The sequence below is a fragment of the Gorilla gorilla genome, chromosome 6 (genome assembly GCF_029281585.2).
Source record: "Gorilla gorilla gorilla isolate KB3781 chromosome 6, NHGRI_mGorGor1-v2.1_pri, whole genome shotgun sequence".
NCBI lineage: Eukaryota > Metazoa > Chordata > Mammalia > Primates > Hominidae > Gorilla > Gorilla gorilla.
Genome location: NC_073230.2, coordinates 98,958,708 through 98,984,255, shown reverse-complemented (window position 1 = coordinate 98,984,255; position 25,548 = coordinate 98,958,708). Strand labels below are relative to the sequence as shown.

Sequence of the window (25,548 nt, the reverse complement as noted above, 5' to 3'; positions counted from 1 at the left end):
TTCCAAACTCCAATAAATGAAAATATTCCAATAGGCTCTCACTGGATATAAATATATGGAGATACGTATATCTCCATAAGGTTAGGAATGAAATTAGTTTAAGATTTCTTAACTAGTAGAAAAGAGGGGTTAGGAAACTTAGTAGAAGCTATCGTTTCACCTGTGGAGATCTGTGTTTATATCCTAGCTCAAACAGAAAGAAAAAATTAGTTTGATATTGACTTATATATCCCATAACAATCACCTGACTAACTCTAACTGCTTGGAAAATATCAAAGCCCAAGGCAGCATTATGCAAAAGCCCAATATATAAAACATTTACAAAGAATATGAGAATAATTATATTAATAGCAATAATGTGAAAAATAATAATTAATAAAGCACTAGGAACAGAAACTAAATATGTTTCATCTCCCCCTTTATTATCAGTGTTATAAAAGTCAATTAACCAATTATCAAGCACCTTCTTTGTTCAACCATTTCTGTAAGAAACTGAGAAATATAAAGATAAATATGTACAAACAGAAGACTAACATAACTCTAATGTGACTCTCATTCCTAAAGGGTTATGCAACACTAGGTGGGGTTGCATTTATAGAACTTGAGCACTAAATAGACGACTGATTCTGAAGACCAGGAGAACTATTCCCAGTGTACAGCAGGGGCCATTGGAATGCATTTCAATCCACAGTGAACCTCTAAGATATGCAAAAATAACTCATCTGAGAAAAAAATGTTCTGATTGAATACAAAATTAGTAGTTCACAAACATGCCTGAGCTGCACCATCAAGAAGGAGACTGTTTAATAACGGAGATTCTTGGGCACCACCTCAGCTCTTTGGAATCTGCATGGAATTAATACTTGCATAAAGAAACACCATTTCACTAGATACCTGTGAGTCCTGTAGCATCTTCAGGCATTTTAAGCTAGGAAAGGCCAGGGAAGCAAATTTACCTACCCCAGGGATAAGAGTCAGGGAACTTACATCATCTCTGGGAACAAGAATCATGTTCACTTAAGCAATATCTTACCAAGTTCTTCCAACTTGTTAGCTCACAGCCACTGGCCTGGACACTATTTGGTCACGTGCAACAATATTGCTTCTCGGCCAATTTTAAGAAGCTGGCATTTTGAGGATTAAATGTGGAGGTTTCTGTGCCATGTCCTGTCTAAAGCACCACTGTATTAGTCCATTTTCATGTGACTGATAAACACATACTGGAGACTGGGCAATTTACCAAAAAAAATGGGGGGGTTAATTGGACTTACAGTTTCACGTGGCTGGGGAAGCCTCACAATCAAGGCAGAAGGCAAGGAAGAGCAAGTCACATTTTACATGGATGGCAGCAGGCAAAGAGAGATTGTTCAGAGAAATCCTCGTTTTTAACACCATCAAATCTCATGAGACCCATTCTCTATCATGAGAACAGCATGGGAAAGACCCACCCTCATGATTCAGTCATCTCCCACTGGGTCCCTCCCACAACACATGGGAATTATGGGAGCTACAAGATGAGATTTGGGTGGGGACACAGAGCCAAACCATATCAACCACATATCACCAAAGTTAAATGAATGTCACACGATAGAACTCACAGTGAACCGAGTGCTCCTAATTGAACAAGATGCCTTCACAGAGGAAAAAACCATAAAACATTAAACCTCTAGGTAATTTTCCATTGTTCAACAAGAGAAGCCATATTGTCATATTGACTCAGTTGTTTTTTAATGAAGATAAATAATCAAAACCCTCACTTTAAGACACTTTAAGTAGATAAAGCACCATAGGACCACTGACAATAACTGTCATTAGAAGGTTAGGGATAGTTGATTTACCCCACTTTCTAGAGAAAGAGATTTGTAACAAGGATATCCTTACACTGAGAGTTTTAAAGGAAAGTTAAGGAGAATACTAGGCTGGAGAGGGTGTTTGGGAGCCTTCAAAGTTGTGGATATAGAAACAGACATTTCTCACAAAGCATCTAGAGTGCCAACACCATAAACCCAGCTTCACCTACATTTTATCCCTTGGCAGCTTCATTTGTGTAAGTGGACAGTGGCTTCCAGCTGAATGAAACCATTACAGCTGAACTGATGCCATGGTCAGGGTTCCACCTATGACCCTGTACCGCTAGAATTATTAAACAGTAAAGACAAAGAATGCATATCTGCCAAATTTTTAGGTAATACAAAATAGAAGGATATCAAAGATATTGCTCCACTTTCTGAATTCAAAAATATCATAATAGTTTATAATGTTGAGACAAATATAGCAAGATAATCATAACAGAGTTAATTAGAAGGCCCTGTGTGTACCAATAGAAAGACAAAATCAGCACAACTGATCATCAAGGTATGAATTTGTAGTAGCACCTAAACAATACAAAGAAAATTTTAAATCAGCAATATGCCAACCCTAAGCAAACTCCAAAGTGGCACATTTCTCTTATTATAATTTATGAGAAGTACTTGGAAAAGAAATTACAACATAACCTATAACTTTCTTATCACACATTTATTTGTATTACTTGCTAATTTCTCTACAATATATTATGTTGAGGTGTTAGCAGTTGCCTTTGAACAGATATATTGACTATACTTGTATGAATTTAATCCCCACCTCCCTTATTTGCTTGAAGAGGAAGGACAAATTTATTTTTGGCAAGAAATTTAAAGCAAGTGATTCCTTATTTATTGTCTTAGCTATTAGTCACAGTTAGAAAATTAGTGATCATATGAACTTATCAATAAAATATTTTATTCATTGCTTGTATCAAATTGCTAGTGTATTTGTCTTCTGTATTTTTTAATATGACTTTTCTAAAATTGGCTCTCCTTTCTTAGATACAATACTTGCTGGAAAATTCAGGGAGGAAAAGGGAAAATATTAATATTTAAGTCATGAGGAAAGAAGATTCTTTACTCAAATTATCACTTTCCCACTCAGCAGCAGCCCTGAGTAATATATTCATTATAAACCAGCAGCACTGGATCTCTTTTAGTCACTTTATAACACTGACAGAATCAATAGTTAAAATTAGACTTCTCATTTTCATATCGGGGAGACATCAACATTAGTTTCTATATTAAACATTCTGGAACTGTAGAAAGCTTTTTAAATTAATTTAAAGTGATGGATGCAGGATTGTCTGAACATTTATTTAATAGAAATTATGATTATCAACCAAATTATACTTTGGAAAGGCAATCATCTTGTCCCTGCAAAGCAGTAATACAATTTCAGCCCACAAAAAGTACTATGTATGAACAAGTATTTTACAGTACTTTTTATAGTTCTGAAGAGTATCACATTACCACTTGTCAACCAGCAATTGCATCATAATTCAACCTGCTGCAACTATAAAACTGTGTCTTGACTTGATTAAACAAAAGACACGTATATGTGTTGTACATATATGTGTGCATACAGCAATTCTAGGAATGAAAATAATTTAATATGTTTACCATCTAAACATACAATGAGACAAAAGCAGAACATCTAATGAAAATAAAATAGATTCTACCTTTAATTTTCTATTCCACTTGGTGTCAGTTTTCTAAAGAGTATTTGTTTATAGACAAATCAGCTAAATTTTGACAGAGAGCTGATTTTATTTCCTTTATCTAATATAGCAAAGATCTGAAGAAGAGAGGAATACTATCCTAAAAATGTTCCTCATGCTTCTTTCTATCACAGCAGTCCCCAACCTTTTTGGCACCAGGGGCCAGTTTTGTGGAAGACAATTTTTCCACAGATGGGGGCAGGAAGGGGTTGGTTTTAGGATGATTCAAGCGCACTAAATTTATTGTGCACTTTATTTCTGTTATTATTACCTTGTAATATATAATGCAATAATTACACAACTCACCATAACGTAGAATCAGTGAGACTCCTGAGCTTGTCTTCCTGTAACTAGACTGTCTCATCCGGGAGTGATGGGAGACAGTGACAGATCATCAGGCGTTAGATTCTCATAAGGAGCACACAACCTAGATCCCTCACATGCACAGTTCACGATAGGGTTCTCAATCCTATAAGAATCTAATACCATTGCTGATCTGACAAGGGGCAGAGCTCAGACAGTAATGCGAGCAATGGGGAGCAGCTATAAATACAGATGAAGCTTCACTTACTCCCCTGCCCCTCACCTCCTGCTGTGCTGCCATGTTCCTACTAGGCCACAGACCCTTACTGTAGGGTTGAGGATCCCTGCTCCATCAGATCATGGCATTCATAGAAAATAGTAAGATATGCCTGCCCTAATTCTCAGGGGCCATAGGAGTCTGGCCATGGAGCTATGGTTGTCCATCCTAAGTCTCACTGGTCACCCATCCAGGGCTGAGGGGTCACTATCTCAATGTATGTGTTACTTATCAGTGGTGAAATGGGCTGGGAGCGTCTGATTTAGATAATTGTGGGATTCACAAATGGAAGAAAAACTATGATAAATATTACAGAACAAGGAGAATTTCCCCAGATCCAAATTGTAGAAAATGTTTTTGGAGGACTGATATGATTATTTGTAAAAATTTGAATGGCCAGGATGCTGGGAAGCATAGTAGTTATAAGGGAAGGTTTTGCCCTGTGAATGCCTTAGCTCAGAACAATTCCATCCCTTCCTAGCCATACAAATATGAGGAAGTTACTTAACTCCTCTAAGCTTCAGTTTTCTATTCTGTGTAATGGGGATAGTAATAGCACCTACTTCACCAGGTTGCTGCAAGGATTGAATAGCTTAATATGTGGTAGCCCTTAGAGGAATATTCAATAAATATATCTTAATATAAATACATTGAAATTAATTTTTTATTTTCTAACAATATAAAAATATGAAAAAGTTGCAAGAAAATAGAAAGAAATGTTATTTTTGAGACATTTGAGAATAATCTGCTATCATGAATATTAGTATACTAAGTATATTATTTATTTTTAAATAAATTTTTAAACAATTTTACCGTATTTTTTAAATGGCATTCTCCTACATAATTATAAAACAACGATTAATATCAGACAATTAGCTAAGATATGCTTCCACCATCTAATCCTCAGACCACATTCAGGGATCAGCACTTGTCCCAGTAAAGTCTTTTATAAAGAATCCAGTTCAGAATTGTATGTGCATTTGTTTTCATTCTCTTTTAATTTGGAGGAGATCTCAGTCTTTTTCTGAATTTCATATCTTGACACTTTTGCACATTGCAGTCCAATTATTTTGTCAAATGTTCCTCAATTTGGCTTCGCCTGTCATATTCTCACAATTAGATTCATGTTACCAATCTGTGGCACGAATATCACAAAAGTGATGCTGTGTTCTCATTGCATCCTATAAGTTTGTATACATTTTGATTTGTCTCGTTAGTGGTATTGGTAACTGATTATTTTATCAGGTGGTATCTTTCAGCCTTCTCTAATAAAAAGTTAATCTTTTTTACTTTGGAGTTAATAAATATTTCAGGGGACATTATTATGAAAGTATTCCATTTCTAATCAATCTTTCAATATAATCTTTTATTTATATCAGTATAGACTCATGGATTTATACTCTATTAATGGGCTATAATCAACTGCAACTACTACTTATTTTGATGCTTGAGCTCAAAAGAGATCATTTGATATGACCCAATCATTTTCTGTGCACTTTCTTGCTTTCTGGCATAAGATGTTCCAGGCTTATTTTGAACATTTTCTCCAACAGTCCAGGAATCAGCCATTTTTCCAAGAAATATTAGTTCCATTTTAGTGCAGAATAGTGTTTACAATCCAGTATCTGAGCACTAGGGTTACTTGTTGGTAGAGGGTGTCACTTCTCCCAGGTCCTCTCAGTGGACAAAGTAAAGGAATACAATTTATACACACACACATACACATACACAGAAATATCTATATAGAATCCATAAGGTTACACAATACATTCAATTCCAATCCAACACCATACAGTTCATTCTAGTTTTTTATTTTTCCATATTTGAATATTCTTTGACGGTTAGAAACCTGGCTCCTCAGTCATTACTAATATGGTCCAACCCCTGCACATAACCAATTTCCCATCACCACAACTACAATCCCTCCCTTCCCCCACACAGATATTCTCCTCACAATGCTTAGTCTCCATTGTAAGGTGCCCCTTCTTGCAGAAGTCCATGTCACCCCTCTCATGTCTGACACTCCTCTTTGGTTATCTTCCCATATAAATTTCCACCTTATCATCCCTGCTTGGGTTATAACACCCAACAATAGGCCATTCGCATGTGTGGATGCATCTGCACCATACGTGGTCTTCTACATTTCACTCTGGGCCACCAAAATCACCTCCATACCCCAGAATCAATGTCTATCTTCTTTAGTCCTGCCAAGTGGCTTTTGGACTAAATTATTTCAAGAAAGAGAAGAAAAGAGGAAGAGCAAGAGCTTGTAATGTTAAAATATCTTGTGAGGTGCAAATGCTCTAATGGAGCTTAAAGTGCTTTGGAAGCAGGGAAGCATTATAAAAAAATTAAATGTATTTGATTCTAGATAGTGCCCCCAGCACACACAGCTGCCTTCTCCTACATCATAGATCCTTAGAAAAACTAGAAAATAACTAAGAAAAGAAAATGCTCGTTAGAGTGGATGGATGGATATTAGATACAAGATAGTAGAAAAAAGGAAGGGGACTTTCTGGAGGACGACTAGGGAAATTACTCTCAATAATTTCTAAAACATGCACAGGATTGTACTTGAATAAGGAAACCAAAGTGCCTTGGATATGAGAAATGGATTGGAGGATCTAAAACCAAGTGATAAGTGAATAATTGGGACAGTGCAGGAGGAACAGTCAGATAGAAAACATCCTGCGTTCTATCCCCCAGCTCCATCTCTCCCAACAGCGTTGTCCTCCTGCAGGTAGGAACATTGAGTGTGGACTTGGTTCAGAGACAGGACCACATATTGGTGGCTGGTGATGCCCAAGAAGAATGAGAACACCCTTCTTCTTATAAGGCCAGCCATACAATACCAGCTCTGGCTGGGCTTCCCTCTCCTCTGAATCCCATGAAGAGAGGTTGGAGCAAAACTGCCTCAACTCGTCTCTCACCTTCCCCTCAGCATGAATCTCAAGTAAAAGATAAACATACATGCAGGTATCACCAACTTGTAATTTGCAGAAAAAAAAAATCAACACCATGGATGTCATATACCAGAGAATAGAGGAAAATATATATATGAAAATGAAAGAGAAATGGGGAACAGATTCAGAAGTACCTACACATTCTTTTGCTATTCCAACACTGAGGAATATGAAGAAAGAAAAGAAATAAGAGAACTTCCCAGAACTGAAGAAAGTCAGGGTACTCATGTTGTAAAGGCAACTAAGAGTAGAAGGGGACTTCCTAATTAATGTGATATAACAAGTAAGAGATACTAATGTTTAGCAAGGAAGACATGCAGAAGATGTGATTGATTATCTGAGTATTGGCAAAAAATATCAGGAAACCAGGACCTGTGTACCACTGGGCAGGGCAGGCGAGGGAGGGATGGACACCAAAGTCAGGGCAGTTCAGTTATGTGTAAAAGATATATGTTATGACTCAGAAAAGGTTGTATAACAAGATTATAACATTAACAAAATGTGTTCTCTTCTATTTTGATAAGTATACCTTCATTGTCATAAAATTGGAAACAGGCATAATGCTACATCTTTTGATTTACTGAAAGTTAGTCAAATACCAAGTGGCTAATTTAGTTATTATTGCCATGGTCTAAATAGTCTCTTAATGGGTGAGCAACATTTGAATCAATAACATAAAGACATAATAATTTATCAATTATTATATGTACTTTTTTATTCCATAAAAGTAATCTTTCTCGCTTTTGCTTCAGTAAAATTATTAGACCATGCTATAATCTAGATTTTCACACAATTTCTGTTCTGTTGATATTAATGTCAAATTAGATATCCTTCTGAAGCCACTGTAGTGTTTACATAGTTTTTATTCATTGTAATTTGGAGTAATTGTTCACTGCTGAAAATATATAAGCTGCAATTATCATAGAATTGATAAATGATAATATATAGGTTAAAAATGAATAATATATTTTACATCCAGTTTTACATATTCAAACACTGTAATAGACTACATACAATAAATTATAACTGTTGTAGAAAGTATTATAAAATATCTTCATTTGTTGTATAAATCACTACCCCATGTAAGTGTCATAATTTTCCATAACACTTAAATCAGTATCTAGGTTCATTAAAATGTTTTTAAGTTCTTTCTTCCAGTTTTTCAATGCTGAAGCATTATAAAGAAAAACAAATTAAAAATCAGTATGCTGTACAATTTGGTTAAATCTCCCTTTGAGATTATACCTTGATTTAGAACAACCAGAAATAATCTCAATAAAAATTAGTTTTTTGAGTCTATGTGTACTTTGAAAAAAAAAGTTAGTTTTAGGCTTATTTGTTCATAAATCTTTTCCTTTATAGTCACATAATTTTCATTATATTTCATACAAATGTTAATTTTTGCATATGTCACATAAACTTTCCATTAAACCTTTCTGTAAATTAAAAAAATTCTAATTTTTGAAAGATGAAATATTGACACATATTTGGTACACTTTTGCTAACATTTTCAATAATGAGCAAGAGTTTATAATCAAATGACTGTGAACAGTACATATTCAAAATTAGTTTTCACCCAAAACCATGGTTTGCATTTATTTGAAGATCTACTATTGTTTCAAATAACTATTCCACTGCATTTTATTCACATCTCATCTAAATTAAACATAATAATTACTTTAACAGTGTTCAGTTGACATTCTCATCATGCATCAACAGGCGATTTCATGTCAAATCTGATATGTGATTCATCAAAAGGTTCAATCTTTGGTCACACAGATCAGATGTGATCTTTGACTTGCTCCAAGGAAGAGCATCACTCCTGGCATAGTTGAGGCCATAACCCATGGGGATAAATTAATAATGCGCTGCCAAATAGGTCCTGCAATGTTTGCAAGTATGTAATATATGTTCTGGCCTAAATAACAGTCATGTTAGCATCATTATTACAAGTTTACTCGTAATCATGTTTTAAGCTAATGCTCAATGTTCAAAATTGTTTTCTTGTTTTTCCTCAGGTTGAAATTTACACTTTCTACAACAGATGTATAGTCAATGAAATAGTCATTAATTTCGGATTTCTTTATTTCTGGTCTTGGTGGTTAAATCATATGCATAATAAAAGTTTGCTGTTTAGAATTCTTAGTTTGTGCTTTCTCATTTGCCAAATATGCACTTTATAAAATTATATTTTTAATTTCTTCTCTCACTTGATTTCTCCCAAAATTACCCATCTATTTTTATTTCTCCATTTAGGCACCATTTGTTTTATTATGTTTGTATTTTTATCTGTCTTATGTGGTTAGCCATTCCAGCATTATATTTTGAAAACATTTCAGCTACATCCAGACATTTTCCACCTATGAATGCTCCAAAAATCATTATTCTTAGCTAAATATTGGACACATATTAATCTTTTAAAAACTTCACACAAATGTTATCAGTGTTCTTGGGTCTTTGTTGAATATAATCAATTATTTACTCTTTTTTTCACTACATAGAAATAACTGTACTCCAGATCTCTCTCTCTCTCTCTGTGTGTATATATATTATCTATAATATATAGTATATATAATATATATATCTATATTTTAATTTATTTTATATAATATATAAATTTTATATAATATATAATATATATTATACATAATATATATATACACACATACACAGATGGAAGCATAAATATAAAAATTGGTGGAATTTTTAATGAGATCATATTCTAAATAATGAATATTAAATTTAAATTCATTTGAGTTTAAGAGAAATAAAATTGGAGAGATATTATGTTCCCAAAGATTTCTGTAACCTTAAGACAAAAAAAGCATTAAAAACTTTTAAAATTCTGTAAATACAGATGTGCCTTGCTGTGTGCAGGTGATACTTTATGTTTTTTAATAGAGAAAGTAATTGTTTCCAGTTACCTATACTTCAATGACCAAAGCTTATCTTGAAAATAAAGTATGAAACATATAACGCAAATTACAAAACACTTTGTCTTTTAGCTGACAACAAAAAGCCATCTTCTAGCTTACTTCGCCATTTGCAAATCATGCTATATAAAATAAAACATAAATTCCCTGTGATAGTCACCTAATGGAAAATTGTAAATATTAATTTGTTCTAGATTTTATTTTGCTATAAATATTCTTAGGCTGTATGAAAGATGTGACAGCCATTTTTTAGGATCATCTTCCAACAATCAGAAAAAATGGACCCATTTTTCTTTTCCAACTAGCCAACTTCATGATGGTAATTCGCCTTCTCATGGTTGGGCAAAGTTGCATTTATTGATTCGGATTTGTGAATTCAACATAAATAACTCTTTTTTCTCATGATTTTTATCAATAACTAAATTCTTCATTTAGTAAAATAGATATAAATCAAAAAGTTCTTATCTAATATGCTTAAGTTACAGGTTTGCATTTGGTAAGGTTAATTTTTTGCTCACTGTTATTGTTTGGATCAGTAACTGACTTTCAACGAATAACAAATCTGTACTGTCCTTCAGCAAATTTTACATGGTTCAGGCTTTTACCAGCATAAAATTTTCACTTTATTACTTTATTGTTCTAGGGTTTTTTTTGTTTTTTTTTTTTTTGAGACGGAGTCTCACTCTGTTGCCCAGGCTGGAGTGCAGTGGCACAATCTTGGCTCACTGCAACCTCTGCTGCTCGGGTTCAAGAGATTCTCCTGCCTCAGCCTCCAGAGTAGCTGGGATTACAGGCGCCTGCCACCACAACTGGCTAATTCTTTTTTTTTTTTTTTTTTTTTTTTGTAGTTTTAGTAGAGATGAGGTTTCACCATCTTGGCCAGGCTGGTCTTGAACTCCTGACCTCGTGATCCACCTGCCTAAGCCTCCCAAAGTGCTAAGACTACAGGAATGAGCCACTGTGCCTGGCCCTATTGTTTCATGGTTTTAACATATTAATCACACTGCCTCTTTGAAAATTTTTCTCCTTTTTTCTTTTCAGTTGTGTTTTCTTTCTGCACTCTATTTTTTATTAGCTTGGCCCTACTTATTTTTAATGAAAAAATTAAAAATGAAATGAAATTATATTCCTAGGGTAGAAAAGTTTAATATATTTTCTTTCCAGATATTTATAGTCAATATTTATAGACTCATCCAAAACTCACTAATTAAAATAAATGTAAAAAATAATATAATTTCTATATGTGAAAAGCTACTTTTAAAGTATTTACAATTAAATGCTAAAATTAAGATAAAATGAGAACTTTAATTTTTAAATCAAAATTATTTAAATAAAACCAACATCTACATTTAGTTTCTGAATAATTAAATCCTACTAAATATTTTTTAAAAATGACATTTTTCTGAGTCTTACAGTTTAATATCCAGCTAGTGACCAATGTAAATAACCAACATCCTACATCACCTGTGACACAGCTGGATTTTATAGCAGCATTGTAGATTGTTTAATACTATAAAATGTTTCCCAGGCACCATCTAGCACTATTGTGATTACTATGCTAATTTATTGCACCTTGACTGGAAGAGGACGAACAGAAAAGAAAAAATATGCACTTAGGGCTATCAAAAGCAATATTTTATTTTGAAAAAACTATTAAATATACTCTCTGGCCGGACGCGGTGGCTCACACCTGTAATCCCAGCACTTTGGGAGGCCGAGGCAGGCGGATCACGAGGTCAGGAGATGGAGATCATAATGGCCAACATGGTGAAACCCCGTCTCCACTAAAATACAAAAGAATTAGCTGGGCGTGGTGGCGGGCGTCTGTATTCCCAGCTACTCGAGAGGCTGAGGCAGGAGAATCGCTTGAACCTGGGAGACGGAGGTTGCAGTGAGCCCAGATGGCGCCACTGCACTCCAGCCTGGTGACAGAGCAAGACTCCATCTCAAAAAAAATAAATACATAATAAATAAACAAATATAATCTCTAAGAAGAAGAAATGGACATTCTCATTAATTTATCCTTCCTCTTATTTTAAGGATTCTATGGATAAAATCTTCCCCAAACTCAGAGACAGTGTTCATGTCTGATATGGCAGCAGCAGCACCCACAGTGTCATTTCCTCAGGGAATACCTACCTTTTGTTTGTTGGCACAGGTCAAGAGCCATGGAAAGACATTTCCCCGGGGCCCGAATTGGGTTAATCATAAAATGGATGCTTGAGACATAATTGCTCAATGCCATCCCTTAGTACCAGATCCAGAATGATAAGTGCCCTGAAATTCTTAATAAATTTATTAATTGGACTTGTGATATGTGAGGCCAAGGGCAGGGGCACTTATTTTCCCTAAGGTACCATAGAAAATATAATTCAGTAATATATCCATTCTAAGCAACAGTTAAAAAGGGATATCTATGTGTACTAACACAGAAGGTTCATCAAGATATTTTGTTAGGTGAAAAAATTGTTACAAAATATATGTATAATACCATTTATATACATTTTAAATAAAAATGACATATTTCTACATATTCTGCATATGTACATAAACAATAGAATTATAGATGCATATGAAGCAGATTATTATCCTAGAGAAGGTGAGGAAAACTGGCTAGGAATAAAACAGGAATCTTAACTTTATCTACAATATTTACGTTTTCATAAGAAAAATGCATTAATTATTTACTATGTTATTAAAATTTGAAAATTTCCCTTCAAAATGAAATGTGGTGGAAAATCATGCATATATGTGGTTCAAATCATTAATAGACTGCTCTTAGAGCTGTTATATTCTTTCTCATTCTACTTGATGTTATGTATTTCAGAGTTCCTTAAAATTTGAATACATCTACTAATATGATTCTTCATTAGTCCATCAGATGGAGACTTTAGTAGTTATCTGGATGTGCCCTTTTTGATATAAAACATATTTTTATTATAGAAAAACAATCTGCAAATATTCATATTGTGTGCCAAAAGTTGTGCTGAACAATTTTTTATGTTAATTTCATTTAATTCTTATAACAACTCTGTAAGAAAATGTTATCGTTTTTACAAATGAGGGAACTGAGGGCTGTGGTAACAAATGTTGTCAACAAAGAATCCAGAGTGAGAAAATGTAAACGCCAGAGAGCTGGAAATATCAAGACCTAAATCTAATAGGTTCTAGGTAGGCAAAAGGATGAGGTAAATGCACAGCAAACATGGAACAAACTCGTTCTGGATTTCGATAGTATAAGGAGAGAGTTATCAAAAGAGAAAAATGTTTATCCACAATGTCTAAGTTTAGTTGAGCTGGATTCATCCTGGAGAAAAAGCTGAACAAATGTGTATTTTAGGCACGAACCTAAATAAAGTAGCTATAATGCTTCCCAAATTTAACAGAAAACAGTCCCAGAGAAGGGTGTACTAAGAAGTAGAATAAGTAAATAAGATTTAGTGCAGGAAGGAAAAAGAGGAACACTGAATGGATCAGCTTTCACACCTTCTGGATGGCCAGACAAGATAGGCTTTTTTTGTTGCAAAACAGCAGGCCTGGAATACAGACCCTTGTAAGGTTCCACAGGCTTAAGCAGCTTGATACCCCCTATGCAAAGCTGCTAGTGCTTAACAGATAGTTAATCTAATGCCAACACTCAACATTGTTTCACAAGTCCCAGAGAAATCTCATTGAAATTTTAAATATGTAACACAAAATACAATCTAAAACTAGTAGTTAAACAAGGTTAGAATTTATAGAATACCTCCAATGTTTTCAAAGTGTTTCCATCTATCTAATTCTTGCTTAAAGGTGTACTTTTACTTATTTTCCTAGAGAAAGGTGTGCCCTTTCATTATTATTTTAGTGTGTGGATGTATACTGCATATTATATATCAATATTTTTTTTTCCTATGTAACATACATTATCTTTCTCTTCCACTTGGAAGGCTCTGATTTACAACAAGACATTTTTACCATCTTGTGTCAGCAATATGAATTGCAGGCAGAATTTAAAAACCCAGTGAAAAAATAACAAGCCTCAGAAGGTTAGATGTGGAAGAAGACCTACATGCTTTCTAAAAAAATACTGCCACAGTCAGCACCACCATGCTACCAAATTTCACAGAAAGCTCAAGATATACAAATGAGTTTCTGATTCCCAAAGTGATTGTGAAAAGTGATCCTGTGACAAGCTGAACATCTTAGGTGATATTTTCTTTCCCACCTCTAGAGTCCATGCTCTGAATGGATACCAACCACAAAACTCAAGACTGTAACTGGGGACTACCAATACTGCCACACAGCTCAAGGAACAGAACACCATGAGGATGTCTGAGACTAGAAGGTGGGTGGTATCTAGAAATAGGTTCATTCTTTGAAGATAAAATATTTCTTCAGGATAGAGGCATACTTCCTTTTTTTGCACCTTCCAAATATTGTGTTTTCAACAAATTCAAGTTTTGTGACAACCCTGCATCCAGTGAGTCTATGGGCACCATTTGTCCAACAGCATGGGCTCACTTTGTGTCCCTCTCTCATATTTTGGTAATTCTCATAATATTTAAAATTTTCAGTATTATATCTGCTATGGTGATCTGTGAATAGTAATCCTTAATGTTACTATTCTAATTGATCTGGAATGTCCTGAAGCACACACACAGAAGATAGTGAACTTAATTGATAAATGTATGGGTTCTGACTGCCCCATCGGCTGGCTGTTTCTTCATCTCTATGCTTCTCCTCAGGCTTCCCTATTCCCTGACACACAATAATATTGAAATTAAGCCAAGTAATAGCCCTATAATGACCTCTAGGTGTTCAAGTGAAGAAAGAGCCACAAGCCTCTCACTTGACATTAAAAGCTAAAAATAACTAGACTCAGTGAGAAAGCACAAATAAACCCAAGATAGTCCAAAAGCTAGGCTTCTTGCACCAAACAGTTAGCCAAGCTGTGAATGCAAAGGAAAAGTTTCTCACAGAAATTAAGTGTGCTACTCCAGTAAACAACAAATGATAACAAAGTGAAACAGCTTTACTACTGATATGGAATAAATATTAATAATGTTAGAGGTCTGGATAGAAGATCAAACCAGCCACAACATTCCCTTAAGCCAAAGCCTAATCCAGAGCAAGGCCCTAATTCTCTTATATTTTATGAAGGCTGAGAAAGGAAGCTACAGAAGAAAAGTGTGAAGCTATCAGAGGTTGATTTATGAGGCTTAAGAAAGGAAACCATCTTCATCATATAAAAGTGCAAGGTGAAGTAGCACATGCTTGCACTTCATAATATAAAAGTGCAAGGAGAAGCTGTAACAAGGTATCCAGAAGATCTAGCTAAGATCATTTATGAAGGTGGCTACACTAAACAACAGATTTTTCAATGTATATGAAACATCCTTCTATTAGAAGAAAATGCCATCTAGGACTTCCATAGCTAGAGAGGAGAAGTCAATGCTTAGCTTCAAAGCTTCAAAGTACAGGTCTTCTTCTTAGGGGCTAAATGCAGCTGGTAACTTTAAGTTGAAGCCAATGATCATTTATCATTCCAAAAATCATTGGACCCTTAAGAATTACACTAAATCTACTCTGTCTATGCTCTGTAAATGGAACAGCAAGCCAGGATGACAGCATATCTGTTTACGACATGCTTTACTAAATATTTTCAGTCAGCCGTTGAGATCTACTGCTCAGAAAAGAGATTCTTTTCAAAATATTACTGCTCATTGAGAATGGACCTAGTCACCCAAGAGCTCTGATAGAGATTTACAATGTTTTTATGCCTGCTAACACAAGAACCATTCTGCAGCCCATTGATAAAGGAGTCATTCTGACTTGCAAGTCTTATTATTTAAGAAATATACTTTATAAGGCTAAAGCTGCCATAAATAGTGATCCCTCTGATGGATCTGGGCAAAGTAAATTGAAAACCTTCCAGAAAATATTCACTATTCTAGATGCAATTAAGATCATTCATGATTCATGGGAGGAAGTCAAAATATCAACATGAACAGGAGTTAGGAAGAAGTTGATTCGAACTCTCATGGATGACTTTGAAAGGTTCAAGACTTCAGTGGAAAAAGTAACTGCAGATGTAGTGGAAATATCAAGAAAACTAGAAATAGAAGTGGAGGCTGAAGATGTGACTGAATTATTACAATCACATGATAAAACCTGAATGGAGGAGGAATTGCTTCCTATGAATGAGCGAAGAAAGTGTTTTTTGAGATTGAAACTACTCCTGGTAAAGATGTTTTGAACATTGTTAAAATGACAACAAAAGATCTGGAATATTACATAAAGTTAGTTGATAAAGCAGCAACAGGACTTGAGAGGATTAACTCCAATCTTAAAAGAAGTTCTACTCTGGGAAAAATGCTATCAAAAAACATTGCATGCTACAGAGAAATCTTTCCTGGAAGAAAGAGTCAATCAATGCCGCAAACTTTATTATTGTCTCATTTTATGAAATTGCCACAGTCACCCCAGCCTTTAGCAACCACCATCCTGATCAGTCAGCAGCTTTCAACACTGAGATAAGAACCTCCATCAGCAAAAAGATTACGCCTTGTTGAAACCTCAGGTGATTGCAGCAGTTTTAGCAATAAAGTATTTTTAAATTAAGGTATATACATTTTTAGACATAATGCCATTGAACATTTAATACACTGCATTATAGTGTAAATATAACTGTTACATGCACTGGGAAACCAAAAAATTTGTGTGACTCACCTTATTGCAATATTTGCTCTATTGCAGTGTTCTGGAACCAAACTTACAATATGTCTGAGGTATGCCTGTACACATATTCTAATTTTGTGGTAAATGTATAAAATTCTAGGAGAAAAAATAGTTTTGGAAGACTTTTAGCAAGTTAGTTTTATTTCATCTTTATCACATCAGAGGGCTAGGGATCATAAAAATGGTTGCAACTTTCTTATTACTTATATAGAAAACCTTTAGCGGAAAGATTCAAAATGTCTATACAGATAATTATGTATTTTTAATACATGATTTTACTTACCTCTGTGACATTTATTAAAGCTTAATGTTAATACGTTTTATAAATCCATTGTAACTTCTTGTGGCAGTCTACATTTAGTCCTCACCCCTTACAGTCACTGAAAAATTTAGCCAAAAATAACTAATGCTACATAAGCATATGGCTCTATGGCATAATAAAAGGACAATCTATGTCATCCATGGATTTCCCACTAGGTTTTGAAGCTCTGGCTTTCAAGAAAATCTTCTTAACACTGTATTAAACACAACCATTAGTATTATCTTTGGAAAATCAAGCATTATTTAGACCATCAATCAAATGCATAGGAAAATCTCACTAACATCCCTAAAATAAAAAAGCATTTAAGCACCTAATCGTGCATGAAGCCCTCAGTGCTGAGAAAATTAATTGTATAGCTCTAGGTCATTGACCTGTAGTAGTTTTACAACCTGAAACAGATCATGTCCCTGTAGGGACATGTGGTTATGTGGTTAACATGTAGGTCATGTGGTTAACAGAGAGTAACAGTAGTCTTCAAGGAGTTTAGACATTTACATGATTTCGTGGGGAAAAATTAGAATAAGTATCTGCAGGTATTTGGGACATTCCTTTGTTTTCTTGTTCAAGAATGAAACAACCAAAAATCAAGTTAAGAGAAATTTATCTTTTCCATGTAATCATGTGATAAATACTATAGAATAAAGGCAACTGGGCCTTCTCCAGTATGGAAATTTCCCGTTACTAGATGTAGTATTGTATGCAATGATGTACAGTCTTCCACAGATTTACCACCACAACTATCCACACCTAACCCCAGCATACAGAACAAGTATTCCCCCCTCATTGAATTTATCACTATTGCAATTAATTCATGGAGTACTTTCTTCATTGAATGTTTAGTGTCTGTTTCCTCCTGTTTGTCCACAAACTCCATAATTCCTATTATCTACTTGCAAAGCTTAGCACATGGTAGTTGTTCTGTAAATGTTTCTGGAACAAAAGAAGGGTAGAAGAGTAAAAAAGGAAAAAAGAGAACTCTGACCATAAAACATTAAATATAATTAAAAGAAAAGACTCTCTAATATTCAGCAAATACAGAGCAGCTAGACTAACATTTAAGCACTTTGAAACCGTCAGTTGGCAAATTTAAGCCATAACCACCGACAGTTTCTCATTTCCTGAGAAAATGTAAGACACAAATTCTTGGCCTGCTTTAAACCTTAAAAGGTCCCAAAACATCCTTTTCAATTGTCCCATGTCAAATCTGCCTCCCTTAACTGGTGCTGTCTTGGCTGCCTGGTTACTGAGCTGTAATCTCCTCATACCCCATTTTCTGAGAAGCCCTAGCTAAGTTACAATGATTGCCTGTATAAATTAATCTCCACTGCAATAACAAAGGCAATCCTGTCAGCAGTTGACATTCTGGCTTTTAATTCACTGAACAACTTTTTGTTTGTTAATCAAAGCTGCATCTCATCCCATTGAGGATGTGATTTGTCTCTGCTTCTCTGGGTCGTGGTGTCCCTTACGCCAGTGCTGCTCAAAATGTGATCCCTGGGCTAGCATTAGCACCTTCTGGGAACTCATTAGAAATACAGGCTTTTATGCTCAGTCTATTGAAACAGAATATCTGGCAATGAGGCCAAGTAATCTGTTTTAACAAGTTTTTCAGAAGATTCTTGTGTATGCTGACTTTGAGATGCATAGCTCTACACACTATTGTAATACTAGTCTGTGGCATAGACATTAGTCCCTCATACTTTCTTAGGTACAGTTTGCATTAGGAAAACATGAATCAGCTAGCATAGACATTCCAGTACCCTCTCTCCCTATCCTGCCTCTTCACCAGCCTCCAGTGGGAGTAGTGACTTAAAGCATGCATTCTGGACTTGGATTGCTGGCATTTGATTCCCGCCTCTACTATCTGGTAGCCATGTGACCTCAGGTGACTTATTTAATCTCTCTGTGCTTCAGTCTCCTCATCCATAAAAGGCAGGTAAAAGGAGTATCATCTCATATGGTTTTAATAAGAGTTGAATGAGTTAATATATATTTAGCTGCATAGAAAAATGTGACATATACTAAGGGCTATATTTATTAAGATAGATTTAACTGATTTTAAAAAGTTCTTGTTTTCTGTCCAAAGAGCATGATTATTTCACCCATCATCTTTGCTCTGGAAAACAAATCCATGTAAATGTCTCATGCAAGCTGAAATCTGGTCTTTATGACAGATACAAGGGTTAGACTCTTTAAAAGCCTTTTCCTAGTTTGAAGTGTGGGATACAGTATTATAATGGAAAAAAATACACCACTATTTCTTTCTTTTATGAATATATTTCTTACAAAATTAGTTATAAACATGCCATGTCTGTCACGAAATGCTGATACACAAAGATATTACTGGCTTTGCAAGGTATCCTCTTGTGTGATTCAAATATATACACTAAATTGTCAGGTGGCCTCCAAGAAGGAAGTGAAGGAAACCAATACCAGGCTGATTTCTATTCTTGATAAAATAAAAATACAGGTAAGAACCCCATTATAATGAATTCCACTGGAACTTTAATTTGCTTTTGCTTTAATTAAATTTTGTTTTTGTGACTATATTGCTAGAAATCCTATCCCTAGTAAGTAGAAACTAGAGATGAAACCCATCTGATAGGTATCCTCTCTGGAATGTATTAACAAGTGAAAAGGAATATTTTGAACCCACATGGGAAAGAAAAAGGTTTAATGAGCTCACCACCTTGCCCCCTTTTCTTCTCCAACTACTGCTGGTCTGGTTTATCCTTAGACCGTGTTTTTAGGTCCTGTAAGCATGAACATGGGTGTATAATGTACCTGGCTCATTTTGGGTTTTGCTTTTTCTTTCTTTTCTTTTCCTTTTTTTTTTTTTTTTCGAGTAATGAGGAGAACTACAGCTGGAAAGGGGGAGAAAGAAAACTGAATGCCAATTGCTACTTAATTCTGTCAACATAAAGAATTATTAGAGATTTTTAAACCCTTCTATTTCCCTCACTTCCCTTCCTTCATTAAAAGCAGTATATTTGGACATGGCTAGTAAAAGTGAAGAGGCATAAAAATACCGAACAGGATCACTTGGAGGGAGAATATTTGTAACAAGAACATCAAGGCATTGGTGGTTTGGGCCACATGCAACTACATGGAAATCTCTTTATTTTTTGAAATGCTTATTTATGAGGAAAGGTTTATGTATGATTGACTGGTTCTGTGATATCTAAGTCTGTATCTCAAATTCCCTATTTAGGCTTTATTATTTCACATATTTGATTCAGTACTAAGTTATATAGTCAATAATGGGTATTTGCCAAATATATGTATGTATGTATGTATGTATAAATAATATATATATGTGTTTTATAAGTAGTGTATATATCAGTTTGATTCTCAACAGTGGATTCTTTAACTCCGAGTTTTCAGTTTCATTGTTGTTATACTGTTAAACGGAGCTAGATAAGTAAAATATTCTATGTCTATCTGATTTAATCTGAATATTTAACTTCAAGCAATATGTCATAAGAAAATAAATTATAATGAGTAAAACAATATATACCTGAGTAGTCCCACTTTGATGTTATTTATGAGTGAAAAAGGAATATAAAGTTCTTGTCCAACAGTAAAGAGGTGACTTAAATTAACTACAGACAAACATGTAATGGGGCATTTGTGGTCATTAAAAATTATGCTTATGAATACTGTAAATCAGCATGGAAGCAAATTACGCTATAAAGAAAAAACTAGGTTACCAAATTGTTCATTTCATGAGACTAAAAAATGAGAGGTATATAAAAAAAGATAAAGATAACACAAGATTAATAATGGCTGGATGTTGGCTTTTAAAAATTTTTGTATTTGCAATCTGTTTAGCTTTCATGACGAAAAAGCAGTGGCCGGGCACGGTTGAGGTCAGGATTTTGAGACCAGCCTGGCCAACATGGTGAAACTCCATCTCTACTAAAAATACACACACACACACACACACACACACACACACAGACACACACACACACACATTAGCAGCGCATGGTGGTAGCCACCTGTAATCTCAGCTACTCAGGAGGTTGAGACAGGAGAATCACTTGAACCCAGGAGGCGGAGGTTGCAGTGAGCCAAGATGGTGCCACTGCACTCCAGCCTGGGCGACAGAGCAAGACTCTATCTCAAAAAAAAAAAAAAAAAGGAAGAAAGAAAAAATAGTATTTGTCTCAGTATAACTCAAAGATGAAGGCATTTCTTGTAAAACCTAGAGACTTACCAAATACCATGTGAAATGATTGAATTAACACGGCTTAGATATTTTAATAGAAGTTTGTATTATACCAAATGCAATTTTGTTATAAGAGGATTTGCCTTGAAAGATTTTTAAATGACAAGTATATATTTTTATAGTTTTTTACAATAATATGGTATTATGTGATGTTATATAGAATATAAGAGCTTATAAATTGTGAGCTTATAAACTGTATTAAGTGTATTCTGTTGATTTTTAATAAATACTAAACAGACAATACCATCATTAATAGAGAGTCATTGCGTGTGCCTGTAATCCCAGCTACCCGGAAGGCTGAGGCAGAAGAATGGCATGAACCCGGGAGGCGGAGCTTGCAGTGAGCCGAGATGGCACCATTGCACTCCAGCCTGGGCGACAGAGTGAGACTCCGTCTCAAAAAAACAACAACAACAAAAAAAGGGAGTCATTAAAAGTGGAGGGGCCGGGTATGGTGCCTCACACCTGTAATCCCAGCACTTTGGGAGGCCGAGGCAGGCAGATCACCAGAAGTCAGGAGTTCGAGACCAGCCTTGCCAATATGGTGAAACCCTGTCTCTACTAAAAATACAAAAACATTAGCCAGGCATGGTGGTGCACACCTATAACCCAGCTACTTCGGAGGCTGAGGCAGGAGAATCGCTTGAACCCGGGAGGCGGAGGTTGCAGTGAGCCGAGATCGCGCCATTGCACTCCAGCCTGGGTGACAAGAGTGAGATTCCGTGGGAAAAAAAAAAAAAGTTGAGATAAGATTACAAGGACGTAGTATACTACATATTTTCACTAAGTTAACAAAAATATTCTAATCTGAGTAGTGTATATTTTCCATTAACATTACCATATTTCTTAGGAAATAAATCTTTTAAGTGAAATCCTCATTTTATAATTGTTTAATAAGTTTAGATAAGAGATTTTAATCTAGAGTTTGATTTTTCTGTGTGATTGAATTCATTGATTTCAAACCCAATTATATTAACAAATATAAGAATGCTAACAACACTGTATAGTCTTTCAGTTTGCTATTCCATTATGACCAATTTTTATTTTCATATAAGTATGGTAAATGTAATTAATAAAATTGGACAATTTATATTCATGTAACTTAATTCTTGGAATACAGGACTCTTTATTATTACAGAGCACCATGACTGAACAGATCTTCTTGTCAATGCATTAACCCACTGTTTCTCTGTAAGGTATGGCAAACTCTATGAAAGGAAAAGGAGGGGAGTAACTTTTCACAGTACTAAATACAGATCTGTTGAACAAATAATTAATTTCATTTATCAGAATATTTGATAGATTAAAATATAATTGATGAAAACTATTACTGTGAATGCCATGAAGACAGAATTTTCATTGTAGCATTGTTTTATGGAAGCAATAAATTGAAAATAGTTTAAATAGTCATCAAAATGAAATGGTAGTATAAATTATGGCATATTCTCACTATGGAATATTAAGCATGCAATAAAAAGGAATGAGTAGGTATAATCTACTGACCTGGAAAGATGTCCATGATATATTATTTTTTACTTAAATAAAACCCAGCATCCTCCAGCCCATTATGCTTGGCAAGTTTCCATTTTAATTTAAAAATATGATTATAGGGTATACATTATTAATAGTGGTTACTTCTGAAGGTTGAAATTTGAGAGGTAAAAAGGAAACATTCCATTCTCAATTTTTAGAATTTTCAGCATAGTGTAATTACTGACAATTTTTGCTTTTTTGCATTATCTGAATTTTCCAAATTAAAATATACTGTTCTAATGATAAATTAATACCTGTTAATTAGAGAGCCTTTAAAATAAAGAAAAAACTTGAAATCACCTATAATTCTCCTGTGATAATTGCAAGAATTTATCACAGTGAATAATTTGGTTATCTTCTAGTTTTTTTTTCATAATTTATATCCATGGTCTCAAACTTTTACAGTCATCAGAACTACCTAGAAGACTCTTTAACACACAGGTTACCTGTTCCCAGCCATAGAGTTTCTGATGCAGTAAGTCTGAGGTGGGATCCAAGAATTTGAATTTCTAACAAGGTCTCAGGTGATGCTAATGATGCTGGCCTAGATACTATATTTTGAGAACTACTGTTTGCTATATTAGGAGTATTCTATATTCAACATTATATATTTTTAGTTTTTACATTAAACCATACTATAAATATTTTCCATTTACATTAAAATTTCTTGAAAATATTTATTTTGCTTGATATTCTTTCATATACATAGACAACAATTTAACTCATCTTTTTGACTTGTTGAACATGTGTGCTTTATTTTTATTTTCATAAATAATTCTGAAATAAGACTTCTCATGCTAAAAATATCTAACTTCTTTGAATAATTTTATAAATGGGAAGTTATAAAATCTGTATCTTGGATTATGAACAGTTTTAGGCTCTTGTGATATATTGCCAAACTGTTTACCAGAAAGTTTGTACCAAACTGTAACAACAGCATATAAGACCATCCACTACTCCAAACCCTCATTAGCAAATTAATTGTTCTTAACTCAGCCTAAGGACTAACACTGTAGCTTGTCCAGTTTAACAAGGGAAATCAAATGAGAAAATGCTGTTCAAATTTATAAACAATTTTTATATTTGGCTAGTTCACAAATTTACCAATGTCGAATTATTGTACCATAGAATAAATTTATAAGAAGGTCTTATATGCCACAGTCAAAGAGGATAAAAAAAAATTTTTGACCTGTTAGAATGTGCATTAAAAGGAAATAGAGAAAAGGAGTGCATTCAATAGCTAAAATACAAATCTTATTGGAATTTTTAAGGCTCTCGTTATTTTCTCCTCCCTACAATTTAAAGTAAATTTGATGTGTGGAAATAAACAAGTAGGGAAAAATCTGAAATGTGAATAAAGAGCACCAGCCCAAAATAACTTTGTCTAAGACTTGTCCTGTCTCACTGTTGGCACTGACAGATTTTAAAGATATGCCAGGTTTCCAACCTTTAGTCTTTCACTTATCTGGTAACCTTGGGAAAATTACTGCTACTGTCTGTGCTTCAGTTTCCTCATGGAAAAAATGGGATAATAATTCTTGTACCATTGAATTCTTGCTGGTACTCAATAAAATGTCATATTTAAAGCATATATATAGTAGGCAATCAATACAGGTAGTTATTACTCTGTTTCATCCACCAGCTCTTGGAATACAGTAATCATTCAGTGAATGAGTGGATGAACTAATAAGTTAATAAATACAGGTATAAATGGATAACTCTACCTCTAATGCAGCATCAAACAAAAGTTTCAGATGCTCTGCTTCCAGGCCCTTAGTCCAAGAAGACACAGTGTAATGTATTATTACATTCCCTCAATTTCTTCCTGCACTCCCACATGGGAAGTCTTTGCTCATATCTTTTTTCTTATATGGCACAACAAAACCTTCCCTCAGAAAGAGGCCAGGATGAATAAAAGGGTCCTGAGTGTCTGGAAAAGGAAAACATTCAGCAGAAATACCACAACATCTAACCAGCCTTTCTTTCTTTCTTTCTTTCTTTCTTTCTTTCTTTCTTTCTTTCTTTCTTTCTTTCTTTTCTTTTCTTTTCTTTCTTTCTTTCTTTCTTTTTCTTTCTTTTTTTGGATTAGCAGGGTATTTTGCTTTTATCCTTCTCAATGTGAATTCTGGTATTTCCCCCTGTAAGTGGCATTTCAAAGCTGACAGCTCCAGCTGTCCAGCCTTCCTCCCTCCAATGACTCATACCCAACAGATGGTGCAAATAGCTTGGCATCAATTCACTGAATCAGTGTTGGGGGAAAAGCCTTGCCAGACGACTGATGGTTTCTTTGAAGTTGTTCATTCTGGCAACAATGCACAGCTAATAGAACAGCCTTGGCTGAACAAAAAGGTATGAAACTGACGTTTGAGAGAAAATCTGGAACATAGGGGTCTATATCTGTCACAGTGCTTGCAATTATTTTCTACCAATAATATCATTTTTATTATTATTATCTACCAGAGCTATGTAATTCTCTCACTTGACATTCCTAATACTTGATATTAAAATAAGCCTATTAATACTGCTCAAATAACATTAGAAACAACATTGGACTGGAGGTCAGTGCACCTAGATTCTAGTCTAAGTTCCACCTGAAACTTCTTGGATATTCTTAACCGAAACATTTTGTGCTGACCTTTAGATTCTGCAGCTTTAAAATGGTGACAAAAATATCTTTCCTGACAGATATACAAGGTGATTT

The 25,548-nt window shown here is 34.6% G+C and overlaps 1 long non-coding RNA gene across 1 annotated transcript in view; it reads right to left on the bottom strand.

Moving 5' to 3' along the window:
• LOC129523611 (uncharacterized) overlaps positions 1–25,548 on the bottom strand; it is a 424,834-nt gene that overhangs the window by 115,555 nt on the left and 283,731 nt on the right. The window lies entirely within an intron of this gene.